This window comes from Palaemon carinicauda, chromosome 45 (assembly GCF_036898095.1).
Source record: "Palaemon carinicauda isolate YSFRI2023 chromosome 45, ASM3689809v2, whole genome shotgun sequence".
Lineage (NCBI taxonomy): Eukaryota > Metazoa > Arthropoda > Malacostraca > Decapoda > Palaemonidae > Palaemon > Palaemon carinicauda.
The window spans coordinates 21361426-21368785 of record NC_090769.1 but is presented as its reverse complement, the minus strand read 5'-3'; positions in this window follow the sequence as shown (position 1 = coordinate 21368785).

Sequence of the window (7360 nt, the reverse complement as noted above, 5' to 3'; positions counted from 1 at the left end):
CGGTGTGTTTGAAAAGAAAATACCAACTGCTTTACATACTAATTTTTCTTTCTTCAAGATTTGAATTTTTCTTATAAATAAATAGAAAATCATTCGATAAAGTCTGGCCTCCAAACTAAAATTTATACTCGAATCAAAACTTCTTTTTGGATGATAGATATGAAAACAAATATAAGATACGACGGAGAAAAGAAATATAAATGAAATTTCAGAAACCTCTAGACATCTCAAGCATTCAAAATCTGATCTACAGACTAAGTTTTTGAGAAGAAAAGAGATATTTATATAAGGAGAAGTTAACAAAAGAATAGATTTACTTCCCCCCCATAACACGAATACCTAATAACGCTCGTCAATATTATTATCGCTATCGCAGAGACCGGGTCTCTGTGCCAAAGGAAACCTTCTGGGAAGGGGAAACCGACCGAGCTAACATATGACAGAACGAACGAGGTTTGACGTCACCAGATTTACTGATATCTTGTTTACTTCAGGGAATATAGTCTGCCCGTGTCACCTTTGTAAGCCACCGTCTCTCTCTCTCTCTCTCTCTCTCTCTCTCTCTCTCTCTCTCTCTCTCTCTCTCTCTCTCTCTCTCTGTCAGGATGCTAGAAAACTTTCAATCAATCAATCAATCAATCTCTCTCTGTAGACATATAAATAGATAGACTTAAATTGATAATTTATATTATGTTCTTATTCTTTTTTTTTGTATAAATCTATGTAACTCACTCACTCTCTCTCTCTCTCTCTCTCTCTCTCTCTCTCTCTCTCTCTCTCTCTCTCTCTCTCTCTCTCTCTCTCTCTCTCTCTCTCTGTATATATATATATATATATATATATATATATATATAATATATATATATATATATAATATATATATATTATATATATAGTTCTTATTCTTTTTTTTGTATAAATCTATGTAACTCTCTCTCTCTCTCTCTCTCTCTCTCTCTCTCTCTCTCTCTCTCTCTCTCTCTCTCTCTCTCTCTCTCTCTCTCTATATATATATATATATATATATATATATATATATATATATAGTTAAATATTTAAAATCCAACGAATAATTACAAATTGCGCAATAATCAGTTGTCGGACTTTTAAATGTTATAATACCCAGGGTAGGGTAGTGTGGAATCAGCTTGAGAGAGAGAGAGAGAGAGAGAGAGAGAGAGAGAGAGAGAGAGAGAGAGAGAGAGAGAGAGAGAGAGAGAGAGAGAATATGAGTGCCAAGGCTAAACTAAGGAGAGAGACTCTTTTGTTGATGACTTAAGACTCAACAACGGATGCAAATGGCAGTCAGTGGTGTGCGTGTTTATCATTATACTGTATTTCAATGAGCCGAATGACTTTACTAGGTTTTTATGTTATTTCTTGAAATGTATGATCCCTAGAAGGTAAATTGTAGATTCGTATTGACTATTGTGAACGTTGAATGAATATTAAAACACAGAGAATGACCAAGACTTTAAAGAAGAAACTTTAGACTTTCGCCAGGGCTTCTAAGATGGAAGTGGACACTTTCTTGTTCTCTAAGCTCTTCGATAATGTGGATTTGAGAATGAATGTACAATAAGCAATGTGATACTCTAAATAGCTATGGCTTTATACGACAAACGTCTTCTGTCTCCTTTAAGGCACAGTATCAATGTGTGATAGCACCAGGAAAAACAGCTCTTAAAGTACAGACAATGATAAGCAATGTGATACTCTAAATACCTAAGGCTTTATACGACAAACATCTTTTGTGTGCTTCAAGGCACAGTATAAATGTGTGATAGCACCAGAAAAAAACAGCCCTTTTTAAGTAAAGACAATGACATTTTTAGCCAATTAAACCCAAACTTAGCTTAATGAACACAAGACGCTATCAAAAGAAAAAAAAATGGATTTTATCTAGACAAATGATAAAAGCTGACACAGGCTTACAGGCTGACATATGTAAATAAGCAAAGTTTACGATGTCAGCTCAAAGAGGGGATAAAATCTATGACGTCGGCGAATGGATGAGAGCTCCCACATAATGTTCCACCAGACAGCTTACATTAGAACAATTAAGAGCAACCTTTCAAGGTACGAGTGTTGAAAGGGATTCATGCCTAGGTATTCCAGCTGACGTTTGCATATGTAGAGTCACGGGGCACAAAGATAAACAGTTTATAATGAGGGTGGAGTATGTTATTTATTTCCGATTTACAATGAGAATAAATTGAAATGTTATTTATTTCCGATATACATTAAGAATAAATAAAAATATTTATTTCTAATTTGCAATGAAAAATAAATTGAAATGTTATTTATTTCCGATTTACAATAAGAATAAATCGAAATGTTATTTATTTCAAATTTAAAATAAGAAATCGAAATGTTATTTATTTCCGATTTATAATAAGAATAAATCTAAATGTTATATATATCCGAGATAGGATAAGAATAAATCGAAATGTTATCTATCTCGATTTACAATAAGAATATATCAAAATGTTGTTTATTATTGATTTACATTAATAAATCGAAATGTTATTTATTTCCGATTTTGAATAAGAATAAATCAAAATGTTATTTATTATTGATTTAGCTTAATAAGAATAAATCAAAATGTTTATTTCCGATTTACAATAAGAATAAATCAAAATGTTTATTTCCGATTTACAATGAGAATAAATCGAAATGTTATTTATCTTCGATTTACATTTAGAATAAATAAAATTATTTATTTCCGATTTACAATAAGAATAAATTGAAATTTTATTCACTTCCTATCTACTGTTGAATAAGAATAAATCGAAATGTTATTTATTTCCGAGTTTACAATATGAATAAATCGAAATGTTATTTATCTCCGATTTACAATAAGAATATATCAAAATTTTTATTTCCGATTTGCAATAAGAATAAATCGAAATGTTATTTATTTCCGATTTACATTAAGAATAAATCAAAAATATTTATTTCTGATTTACAATGAAAAATAAATTGAAATTTTATTTATTTCCGATTTACAATAAGAATAAATCTAAATGTTGTTTGTTTCCGATTTACAATAAGAATAAATCGAAATTTTATTTATTTACGATTTACATTAAGAATAAATCGAAATGTTATTTATTTCCGATTTACCAATATTAATAAACATGAGAGAGAGAGAGAGAGAGAGAGAGAGAGAGAGAGAGAGAGAGAGAGAGAGAGAGAGAGAGAGCCTATGCCAAATGACGGCATTAACGCGGCAATGAAGGAGAGCATAAGCAAGTCAGTCAAGGCAATGACAGCTTGAGCAGGAAATGTAATGAGACATATCACTATAAAGGGGCTTTCCGAAGCGGCACATTAAAACAAGACACATATTCATTACTCGTCAGATCAAAAAGAAGCCACAGAGTACGAGGTCGGTATCAAGAATAGACACCGTACATAATTATCAATTATTATTATTATCATCATCATTATTATTATTATTATTATTAATATTTTTATTATTATTATCATTATCATCATTATTATCATCATTATTATTATTATTATTATTTTTATTATTATTATTATTATCATTACCATTATAATTATCATCATCATCATCCTTATTATTATTATTATTATTATTATTATTATTACCATTATAATTATCATCATCATCATCCTTATTATTATTATTATTATTATTATTATTATTATTATTACCATTATAATTATCATCATCATCATCCTTATTATTATTATTATTATTATTATTATTATTATTACTAGCTAAGCTACAACACTAGTTGGAAAAGCAAGATGACTAAGCCCTTGGGCTCCAAAAGGGAAAAAATAGCTCAATGAGGAAAGGAAATAAGGAAATAAACAATATAAGTAATGAACAATTAAAATATTAAAAAAACACTAACATTAAAACAGATATGATCTTATTTCAATTGAAACAGCAAACAAGATTTTTAACTACAATTTATCATATAACGAACAAAATAGCCTCTGTGCCATGGTCTTCCACTGTCTTCGGTTAGAGTTCTCTTGCTTGAGGGTACACTTGGGCACGCTATTCTATCTAACTTCTCTCTCTCTATTGTTTTGTTAAAAGTTTTTATAGATTATATAGGAAATATTTGTTTTAATGTTGCTATTCTTAAAATATTTTATTTTTCCTTTTTTTCCTTTCCTAACTGAGCTATTTTCCCTGTTGGGACCCCTGGGCTTATAGCATGTTGCTTTTCCATCTAGGGTTGTAGCTTCGCAAGTAATAATAATAATAATAATGCTATTTTATTTTTCCTTGTTCCCTTTCCTCACTGAGCTATTTTCCCTGTTGGAGCCCCTTGATTATAGCATCCTGCTTTTCCAACTTGGGCTGTAGCTTTGCAAGTAATAATAATAATAATAATAATAATAATAATAATATTTTATTTTTCCTTGTTCCCTTTCCTCACAGAGCTATTTTCCCTGTTGGAGCCCCTGGGATTATAGCATCCTGCTTTTCCAACTAGGGTTGTAGCTTTGCAAGTAATAATAATAATAATAATAATAATAATAATAATAATAATAATAATAATAATAGTAATAATAATAATAATGATAATAATAATAATAATCTCTATGATCGACCATACAGTCGAATCCAGCCTATTTTAATTGAAAATACAACTAATTCATTAATCCTCTAAACAAAATAAGACGAAGCACTGGGCTACTCGCAGGAGACGCAGAGGGGAATACCGGCATTGAGTGACGCAAACTATGGCCAGGGGGAATTATTTTTAGACGCAAATGTGTGGTAGCGGTTATGTACTTTGGTCTCGAGAGTTTTGCGTCTGAATATCGTTGCTGTTTCCATGTCTTTGTTGTGTCGTTCTGGTCTTTATATTGGAGGATCAAAGGATATCGTATCTTTATTCTTAATTATTATTATTATTATTATTATTATTATTATTATTATTATTATTATTATTATTATTATTATTATTATTATTACTATTATTATTGTTGTTGTTGTTATCATCACCAACGTGATGTATTTAAGAATTCAAGTGCCTTTTCTTAAGTTGTCAGGTAAAAAACTAAAGTTTTATATTATATATACATAATATATATATATATATATATATATATATATATATATATATATATATATATATATATATATATACATATATATATATACATATATATAAATACATATATATATATAAATATAAATAAATAAATAAATATATATATATATATATATATATATATATATATATATATATATATATATATATATATATATATTCCATTTTACCCGAGAGAGAGAGAGAGAGAGAGAGGAGAGAGAGGAGAGGAGAAGAGAGAGAGGAGAGAGAGAGAGAGAGAGAGAGAGATATTAAAGTTATTACAGTATCATCAAAATTACTAAATTTATTATCATTGAAATTATGGCAGTTGTTCAATACATACTTCTAAAGCTTGCCTACTCTCTTAGTTGTTTAAACTCTACCTGTCTTTCTTTTCAGCAGAGAGAGAGAGAGAGAGAGAGAGAGAGAGAGAGAGAGAGAGAGAGAGAGAGAGAGAGAGAGAGAGAGAGAATGTTACTTAAAAGGCTACTGAAACTGGTTGAATTTTTAAAAGATGAACTAAACTGAAATAGAATGATTCAGAATAGAGAGAGAGAGAGAGAGAGAGAGAGAGAGAGAGAGAGAGAGAGAGAGAGGAGAGAGAGAGAGAGAGAGGGGGGGGGGGGAGGATGAAGGGCTTTGTAAGCGTCAGCACAGAATTTAGACCATTGCTAAAATGAGACCGAAGACAGATGCCATGTCTGAACAGCACTGGGAGGTCAGTAGGACAAGACATTGGCAATAAAAAAAAAAAAAATGGAGCGAGAGCCCGTAAATAACATTACATATTGACGTTGATATTGACATTTATTAAGCGTTAGTCTTTATATATATATATATATATATATATATATATATATATATATATATATATATATATATATATATATATATATATATACTGTATACGGTGTTTGAAATTACGCTTCTTCGCTCTATTTCACTCACGTACAAGCTTGCTTGAGAAAGATTGTATAGCTAAGAAAATACGGTCAGTATAAATAATAATGATGATGATGATGATAATAATAATAAATATAAATATAAATATATATAATATATATATATATAAATATAAATATAAATATAATATATATATATATTATATATATATATATATATATATATATATATATATATATATATATATATATAAACTTTTCGGTCACGTTCAGTGGCATCGCCAAACATATAACTACTCGGTGTCTGCCTGTCCCTCGGGCAGGGGAGAGGGAATAGTCATACCTAGGTGAGAGGAAAGTGGGGAGGGGGTGGGAAGGGGTTGAATCAGTGAATCAGTGTGTGTGCATATCTAAATATTTAGCCGTCATTTTTGACGGGTCGCGTATGCTAATAATAATAATAATAATAATAATAATAATAATAATAATAATAGTGGAGTATTCGTACAATATTCCAGTATTGAAAACCTGCCAATCTTGAGAAAAAAATGTCGAATTTATATTTGAACATGAACAGAAAGATACATTTGCCCAATGACCTTTTCCACGAGTGCTTGCTTTTTCCGGGGATTGCCTAAGACATACCTTTGGAATACTAGGGCAACCGGACAGTCAGTGACCCCACCTCCCTCTCTCTCTCTCTCTCTTTTCTCTCTCTCTCTCTCTCTCTCCTGGTCTTGGGGAGTTTTTTTTTATACTTGCTTGCCTCTTAAAATGCATGTAATTGAGGCTTACTGTTCTTAACCTAAGTATGAAATATCCTTTTCCAAATATACATCTCTCTCTCTCTCTCTCTCTCTCTCTCTCTCTCTCTCTCTCTCTCTCTCTCTCTCTCTCTCTCTCTCCTGGTCTTGGGGAGTTTTTTTATTACTTGCTTGCCTCTTTAAATACAAGTAATTTAGGCTTACTGTTCTTGGCCTATGTATGAAATATCCCTTTTCCAATATACATCTCTCTCTCTCTCTCTCTCTCTCTCTCTCTCTCTCTCTCTCTCTCTCTCTCTCTCTCTGGTCTTGGGGAGTGTTATTTTATACTTTGCTTGCCTCTTTAAATGAAAGTAATTGAGGCTTACTGCTCTTGACCTATGTATGAAATATCCCTTTCCAAATATACAATGTATAATGAAGGATTGGTATTTATTCAAATTAATAAAAAATGTCCCATCAAGGTGACCAGTATTTTCCACCTGATGAATAATATAATAATTATGCTTAATAAAAATCACAGCTTTCCTTCCGTTTAATTCATAATCAAGTCTTCCTCCTTTTAATATTTTTTTTTTTGAGGGTACACACAGACATACTACTT